This window comes from Zeugodacus cucurbitae, chromosome 5 (genome assembly GCF_028554725.1).
Source record: "Zeugodacus cucurbitae isolate PBARC_wt_2022May chromosome 5, idZeuCucr1.2, whole genome shotgun sequence".
Lineage (NCBI taxonomy): Eukaryota > Metazoa > Arthropoda > Insecta > Diptera > Tephritidae > Zeugodacus > Zeugodacus cucurbitae.
The window spans coordinates 33,073,770-33,083,170 of NC_071670.1; the positions used below are offsets into that span (position 1 = coordinate 33,073,770).

General features: G+C 35.8%; 1 non-coding gene across 1 annotated transcript; it reads right to left on the reverse strand.

Annotated features, from left to right (window-relative positions):
• Positions 1 to 8,130: 8,130 nt before the first annotated feature.
• Positions 8,131 to 8,203, reverse strand: Trnav-aac (transfer RNA valine (anticodon AAC)). The gene has a single exon. It is a non-coding gene; the product is annotated as a tRNA-Val (tRNA).
• Positions 8,204 to 9,401: the final 1,198 nt, after the last annotated feature.

The window sequence follows — 9,401 nt, forward strand, 5'->3', positions numbered from 1 at the left end:
TAATATTTTTTTCACCCTGATATCACGACTTTTTTGGAACGCTAGGTCCAAGATTTCTAGCAGGTGGAGATTACAATGCAAAACACATGTACTGGGGCTCACGTCTTATTAATCCGAAAGGACGGCAGCTGTACTACACTATTATAAATAAGCACAATAACCTTGACATAATATCTCCTGGTAAGCCGACATACTGGCCCAGTGATAGAAACAAAATACCAGACTTAATAGATTTTGCTGTAGTCAAAAACATAGATAGATCGCTAATAACAGTAGATACATGTACTGACTTATCTTCTGATCATTCTCCTGTACTAATAAAGTTATGCGAACAGCCCATGATAGTTGAGCCGAAAGTTTCTCTAACAACTCATAAAACAAACTGGTTGAAATATAGAAAATATATCAGTAGCCACATTAACATAGATTTAAAAATAAATACAGGAAGAGATATTGATAACAGTATAGAAGAATTTAATGATGTAGTAACTAATGCAGCTGTCTTGGCAACACCAAAAAGAAAAATTAAGGTTTTTAGAAACATGACTAATAATGAAATAGAAAAGCTTGTGAACGAAAAAAGGCGAGCTAGACGCGAATGGCAGATACATCGCTCTCCTTCTACTCAGCTTCAACTGAAATCTGCTGTACGTAAGTTAAAAAAAGCGCTTAAACGCGAGGAAGAATACAGCACTGAAAATTATATAAAGAAACTGTGTCCAAATTCTACCAAGCAAAACTCTCTTTGGAAAGCCCAAAAGTCTTTTAAGCCACCGGTAGATTCCAACATGCCTATAAGACAGTCAAATGGTAATTGGGCACGAAGTGACGAAGATAAGGCAAATTGTTTTGCAAATCACCTAGAAAAGGTATTTCAATCAAATTGCCCAAAGAACAATTTTAAGTTGCCAATCATCCACAATACCACAAACGAATCACTTGGGTCTATTAAGACTTCAACTACTGAAATTGTTAGTATCATAAAAGAGCTTAATCCAAAAAAATCGTCAGGCTACGATAATATTACTCCAAAAATGCTAATTGAGTTACCAAATATTGCTTCAACAGTGCTCTCCTTGCTCTTTAATGCAATTTTTAGTTTCGGATACTATCCTATTTCATGGAAAAAGTCGCAGATAATCATGATAGATAAACCGGGAAAAGACCTGACACAGCCGTCTTCATACAGACCAATCAGTCTTCTACCCTGTCTTTCTAAAATATTTGAAAAAGTGTTACTATCAAAGATGTCTCCTTTCCTTCATGAAAATAGGGTAATACCAACGCACCAATTCGGTTTTCGTGCACAACATGGCACTGTAGAGCAAGTAAATAGAATAACTAACGAAATTAGGAAGGCATTCGAACATAGAGAGTACTGTTCTGCTATACTTCTAGATGTGGCTCAGGCGTTTGATAAAGTGTGGCATGAAGGACTTTTGTATAAGATTAAAAAAATTTTACCTTTCCAATTGCATAAAACCTTGGAGTCCTATTTAAAAAATAGAAAATTTGCTGTAAAAGTAGGTGATTTTATATCTAATGAACGTTCAATAAGGGCTGGAGTACCACAGGGCAGTGTTTTAGGCCCAACTCTATACATCATATATACAGCTGATCTTCCAACTGCTAATAATGTTTTGACATCAACTTTTGCGGATGACACAGCTTTAGTGAGTCGTAACAAATGCCCCATTATAGCATCAAGAATATTGGCGAACCACTTAAGTTCTGTCGAAGAATGGCTAGCAAACTGGCGTATAAATGTGAATGAACAAAAGTGCAAGCACGTTACATTTTCTCTAAGACCAAAAATGTGTCCGGCAGTAAAAATGAACAATATTTTGGTGCCCCAAGCGAATGAAGTTACCTATCTTGGTATTCACCTAGATAGAAGGCCTACGTGGAGAAAAAATATATCTAGTAAAATAACGTGCATGAAGATAAGAGCTGCAAATTTAAATTGGCTTTTAAATAAAAACTCTAAACTTAGCTTAGACAACAAAGTGCTTTTATACAATGCGGTTATAAAGCCGATTTGGATGTATGGCATTCAACTGTGGGGTACGACCTGTGCAACTAATATTGATATAATACAAAGGTTCCAATCGAAAATGCTTAGATCAATCACGTGCTCACCATGGTACATGCGCAATGAAAATATCCATAAAGATCTTGGTATCCCTATGGTAAAGAAAGAAGTAGAGGACAGCAGATTGAAATATATATCTAAACTCCGAGATCACCCAAACCCATTGGCTAATGCTTTAGTACATTCCTGCGATCAAACACGCCTAAAAAGAAGGGATATGCCTGCGTACTAAAGAGCAACGTTTCACCAATACAGCTCAATCACTTGGTTGAGCTTGTCTAGCTTTTAAATAGATTTAAGATTTTATAACTTGTTGTTAGGCTTAAAAACAAGCAGATTCAATAAATAAGGAAATATTGAAACAAAAAAAAAAAACCCTGATATCACGGATAAAAAATGGGCGAAATCGGTTCACAACCACTACTACTTTCCTTATAACTCAATTTTGAAATCCATCTTATTCCTTCACTTTATAATGTAAACATAAGGAACCAATGAAGATAACGGAATAAAACTTTACAGAATTAGTGCATATCATCTGTGGCATCACTTGTGAAAAAATTGTCGAAAACGGACCATAACTTTTAAAGGCCCGAGATATCGAACATGTTGAACTCAGCGCTTAAGGATAAATTTTAACCGAAAATATGGGTAAATCTCTCAGATATCTCAATTTAATTCAGAGGAAATTGTTTTCTTCTAATAGTGTGTCTCTGTTCCAAAAATTATTAAAATCGGGTCATAACATTTCCATATACCTCATTGTAGGTTTTTCAAAAGTATCTTCTCCTAGCTCCCATATACCTAATTATAGGTTTTTCAAAAATACGGTGAGCTTCATTCCGCTTATATGGTAGCATTGGTTAAATTTCTTCAATAAATTGCGAGAGTATAAAATGTTCGGTTTCACCCGAACTTAGCCTTTCCTTACTTGTTAGTTTTAACTTCAGCTATTTTAGTTGCTTTCAAGTCGGGCTTTCCCAACTATTTCGTTGATATTATTTGATGTGAAGGGTAGACCTACACAGGTACGGTACGGTAATCATCATTTAGTGATTTTATTCATGATTGGATATCTTCTAAAAAATTTCTTAAACTCGTTCATCATAAAAATATTGTATATTAAATACATCCTTCTCTATTTCTTATCTATGTATATACAATTTAATATTGTTGCTTAAGTGAAATATAAAAAGCGCTTGTATGTCGCAAATGATGCCAAGTTGGTAGAAAGCAAAGACAACTAACTTATACATATGTATTGTCCAACCAACAAACTGGACAAGCTGCCTTCAACGAAAAATTAGAGACTTTAGACGAAAGTTTTAAGCAAAACACAAATTTAGAACTTTTGTGCATGTAGTGGTGTGAAAGCATATTTATAAAGCACTACAACTTAAGCGCATATGTGCAAGCAGCTCATGTTTCGCCAACTATAAAGCTTGTTTGATGCTAAATAGCACCAGAATAAATGGACACTGCTGATTAGGCTGTGCGTCATACTGCAAATTCTCGAACAAAACAAAAGCACTGCAAAACTTCCACATCCACTTCCACACGTGCTGAAGCGAAAACTAAAAAGGAAACTCTTAAAAATCTGATTTTTGTTTTGTAGCAACAGCCTTTACATCCTTTCTAAAACTTCCATACTCCAATTAGTTGTACGAACAGGGCGTATACATAACTTTGTTTGGCAACATGACAATTGCATTGCTTGTGTGTATGTGTGTGGGTGGTTTAAATGAATTTTTGGCATGCACGTCTTGTAATAAAACTCCAAGCAGTGCCAACACTTAGTTCTCAGTCAACTGATGGCTGCTTGCAAATTTGTGTATGCGACTCTTTCATTGAGAAAAGAGACAATGATTAAAATTTTTGGAATTTTATGAATTTGTCTGTATGTTTTAATGCTTCAATGCAAGTATCAGGTGCAATTTATGTGCATGAATGCAATTTCCAAATGATGACATAAATGTTGACATACAGTGGCGGCGCTAGAAAATATAAGAAATGGATGGAGGAACATTGGTATACGAGTATACTATAATAGTATTGAATTTATGTTGAAGTTCGAATGTCAGACGTCAGATGAAATGAAATTCATTTTTTTTTTACATTCTAAAAATAATGGCATTGGTCATACCGGCGTCCTTGCCATCTATGGGAGAACTTCTCTTCGTCCTTTGGACAGAGTTAAGTACCTAGGGCTCATCTTTGAAAAAAGGTCTTATGGACACTCAATAACGAGGAGAGAGAAAATAAGGCCTCGCCTGCTTTGTATTGCTGTAGAGATATCGGTAAAAGATAAGGCTTCTCATCAAAAGTACTTGTCTGTTTATATGAAACCGCAGTCAAGGTTTTATTGCTCTACGAAACACTTACGTGGTGGAGGTGGCTTTAAAAGGCCTCACTAGCGAAAAAGCTAGGCAGCGAACAATGAGCAGCCCGCTTCGGTCAACTTCAACATTGGCACTTAAAGCCTTACTGCATATAGCACCCGTTGATATAGCTGGAAGGTACATTGCCGCGAAAGCCGTTATCAGACTCAATAAGGATCAAGGGTTTGAAGGGAAGGTGTCGCTGGAGGAAAGCCGCGTTAAGTTTCTTTACGGAAGTTGGCCCAGAAGGTAGGTGGAGGAGCGGCGGAGATATTGCTCCGGAGTGCAGTAACCTTGCGCTCAAGGCTGGTTAAGAAATGCTTATCTTCTCCGGAATCGCAGGAAGTTGTAAGGCTGATTAGTTTTCAAGGTTAGGTACGTCTGTCTCACCCACAGTAGCATGGGAACATGTAGGAGCTTCGTTGTCTTATTGGAGTTTACTACTGGACAGGTGGGCCTCGGCTGAGTTGGACAAGCACTGGTCAGTCACTAGCACTTGCGCAGTCGCCAGACCTTGTCCATCTCTCCTTAGTCGTAAGGGTTCTAACTCTCCATAGTCCCACCGGGATCCACGCTTTTGGGTTAAACACTGCTAGCTGTGGAACGAGGGAGAGTCATCTTACCACTTTCTTCTGGAATGTCCAGCATTTATGATATCAAGAAAAATATTTTTCAGATCTCTCTTTTTTCAACAACCGCGCGAACTAGCGGATGTAAATCTCTGCAGATTTGTGTTCAGTTATGTTCAGTGCGTTTGTCGAATTTTAACTCATCAATGTGTGGAGACCTCGTGAATGACTCATTCTGAGAGAATAACAGAAATGAACCAATATTTGCATATATCTGGTCAATGTCTGCAGCATTCCGATTGTCTGTGTTTGTACCTGTTTTGTAAGACTTATGAGCGATTCTCAATGCATTCTGTGTAATAGGTCTTTATATTCCTCCTTTTAAAGGTGGTAAAAGCCGAATAGCACTCCAGAAACATTAAAAACTTAAACTTAGCGACTTCGTCCAAAACTCACCAGTTGACTTATCAATAAAAGCATGGACCATTTTTTTGACCCCTTCAAAAATTTATTCACTTAACCGCCAGTGCATTTAATGCATTTACGTATGTTTATACCAATAATGCAACATATTCTATGATATTCCTTTCTACTTTGGCATGCAAACACTCACGGTAAAGAAATCAAGTAACAATATTTTAAAAATGAATACTGGAAAATCCTCGGTTTTAATTTGGAATTTCAAAAATAAACTTTGATATCTATGCTATTGAAATATGATAACAAAGTAAATATTTTTAAGCAGAAATATGTATAGACCAGGAACAACTCTTTTATGCACAATTCTAAATACATATTTCTTTAAAAAATATTTTAATTGACTCTGCAGGTGTGTCAAATTCTTAATCAACACATTTCCATACCCATTTTCGAAATAAAATTAATTATAGTGAATGAATTTCCATCTGTCCAACGATGCAGCAAAAGCAATGTTGCACACTTCCATTCAGTTCTGCTCTAAATTGGGGGTCAATAATTCAACGCATTTCAAAATGAGATTTTTTTCTTCCAGTGCAACTCTGCATTCGACAATCTGGCATTCCTCATTCATCGGTGCTCGTCGTTATCTGCAGCCATGTTGCCGCTTTGTCCTACTTTTTCATTGCTATACTGTTTTAGTATACTTGCAATCAATGGCCATTCTGGCACTTCAGCAGTCATTAGTGGCGCATTTCTTCTCTTCGCCACTTGAAACTGGTGGCACTGCATTTGTATGGAGGAATTTTCGGTAAGTTCTGGTGACACCAGCACCAGTCATTTGCATTACTCTCAAATTCTTTGGTTATTTATGAAGGTGCATTGATTTGAAATGTAGAGCTTTTGAAAAATAAGTAGAGTGATTCATGACAAGCAAAATTAGTAAAGATTGGGATTGTGAGAAGCTTTTATATCAGTGATTGGAAGTATTTCATTCAAGATGTTTGGTGGTTATTATGTTAGGTAAGTGTACTGTTTTAGCACTAGATTGTGGATTGGTTTGTATAATAGTACGGTGGAGGAGTAGTAATTTGCCGATTGCGGGCAATCGGATCGGCAGAAATCAATATTTTGGTATATGGAGGATATATTAAGGAAATTTTCGAGCGATACAATAATGTCTGCCATTAAACAGAATTATATAAGGGCCATATTATTCTTTCCAACTAAGGAATAAGAAGGTTGTGAAATTCAAAATAGTATTCATTGGGAACTTTTTTCTACTAGAGAAATATTACATATTTATTGATATTAATGCTAAGTAATTAATTTCGTAGAAAATACCGTTCCATACACATCCTTACACACCCACACACTAGAAAGAATGCTTTCAGTAGCAAACATAGTTGATATGAACACAGCGCTTTCTAATAAACTGTGAATGATGTCAAGGCATTTTCGCAGATCTGCTTAGTAAATGCAAAATATGCATTTATACACAGAAATTATTAGCCATTAAGTGATTTGTACAACTTGGCCTTGATCCAAATAATTGTTATCAAGAATCAGCATTCATTTGCCGCATGCGAGAAAGCAATATTATCACTAGTTAGATGGTACATATGTATAGGTGATTAAAAATATACGTTCATACCAATAAACAAATACGCCGTCAATAAAGTAGTTTACGATATAAAATTTACTTTATTTGTTCATATTATCAATATTTGTTATCTATAGAACTCGCTTAAGATATGAGTGGGCGGAGTCACATCCCAAGGTAAGTAGCATGACTTAGTTGTAAAACTTTATAATTTTTCAATTAATGGCAATACTACCAAAGAATATGTGTACTAAATTTCATAATTTTTCGTAATTTTCCGCACCCAGCTCCAGGTTAGATCTGATGTCTCCAACAACAATGACTGTTTACTTTATGTTAGGCTGTGTTTAACCTGAGGTTTGGAGAAAATTAGCAACTACTTAAGTGTAATTTTTTGTTAGTTTCTTAAATACTAACCATAATTTTTGCAATAAAAGAATGTGTACTCATCTTCTTCAACTATATTATCTCTTTACTTTATGTCTTTTTAGTTAAGATACTTCAAAAACCTTTGTTGTATAGTATCTGTGCAAGTTAACCTCGGATCTTTAAAATAGTTTAGATGTCCTTTGTTCAAATCAACTCATCGAGTCCAAGCCAAAAGAACGAATTACGGACAAAGAAGGTGTCGTACGTCCTCTGCGGATACGCATTTCCAATTACTTGCTCCTCAAGGATGCAGAACTTACAGTTATAGTTTGCATTAGCACCGCCACAAGTAGTCTTAAGTTATCTCTGGGAAGATTAATGACATATATGATACTTTTCTGGATTTTATTCTGTCAGAAATGGTTTCTATTGGTGAAGTTCACCGATCTCTTTTTCTTTTATCTTCATTTCGTAGTACTTATTTGACAGTGTGCTAGCCCATTGTGAGAATTTTTCTCGATAGTATGTATCAGCTTGGAGATCTAATCATACCTAAGCAGTCGGTTAACTGTCTCATTTCATATTGTATTTTCAATTATTATATAATCAATCCTTTACTAAAAAGTTAATGACGAAATAATTATTATAGAAATAGCATTTGAACAAGTAAATACTAGAAATATTTAAAAAATAAATTATATCTGTTTCCGCCCGGGATCGAACCGGGGGCCTTCCGCGTGTTAGGCGGATGTGATAACCACTACACCACGGAAACAGTTATTTCTGTATACAAATAAATATTATGGAAATTAAAAAAATCAAATTGAACTTCAACAATAATCCAATTATTGTTGGTAAAATTTTACTGTTATTTATAAATTATCTTTTACTTTAACTCCAAGACTTCTTCCAGCTTTTTACTGTTACATTTTCTACAAGTGCCTCGTTGTGAATTTGATATCCTTAGCAAAAGATGAAATGAAATATATCTTGGAACTAAAGAGCTCTATATGAAGTGTAAATGAGTGGCCATAATGCGGATTATTATAGAATTCCGCATGATTTTAGGTATTTCTTGGACCATTTGTGGGTTTGAATAGTTAATTTCAACACTTATTTTCGTGACGCACTTGAATAATGAAAAAGCATCCTAGGTACAACATAATTTTTTCTTTAAGGCATAACGACTATAAATCAATTATACACCCCAATCGAACTGCATCGTCTAGAAGCTAATGTACGTAGATATGTAGGTAATTACATATGTACATATTCGTGTTTAGTAGGCACTTATAAATCTTCACCAAAATATCTGTAAGATTCAATTTACAACAGAGGCATTCGGAGTTAATTGCGTGGAAGAGCGTCTGGCGCACATTGAGTGATTTTTCAACACACACACACATGCGTATGTGTATATATGGTTTTAATATCCTTTGGAACTGTCAAATATTAGCGCAAATAATTACTTCCGAAAATTTCGAAAATGCCAAACTCTACGACGTGTAATTAGGAAGGAATGTGACAAACTTACTACAAACTTTGCATTAATTTCTGCGCACATATCGCACACACATACTACTGTATATGTATATATATTTATAGTATGTATTTGCTTGCTGCTCGCTGGCAGTTGCCGCGTTATCTATGGACGATTTCGCGAGTTTTTGCTTTTTGCTGCCAAATGCGAAAATAGAGCGCCTAGTGGCATTCATTCCTAACGTTGAGGGGAGGCTACCGATGCAAATGTTTCTGCTGCAAAATGGGTTGTAAGAATTAACCATTGTTTGTGCAACAACAATAGCTGAACATCGTCGACAACAACAACAAGTACAACAATTGCAGCAACTATGACAAGGACAAGAAGAAAACATGAATTCAAAACTTGGACGGCGCATAAATGCTTGGGAAAAAGTGTGCAGCTGCAGCAGCCCGCAAAGATAAGCGACACAAAAACCATCAGAAACCTGCCA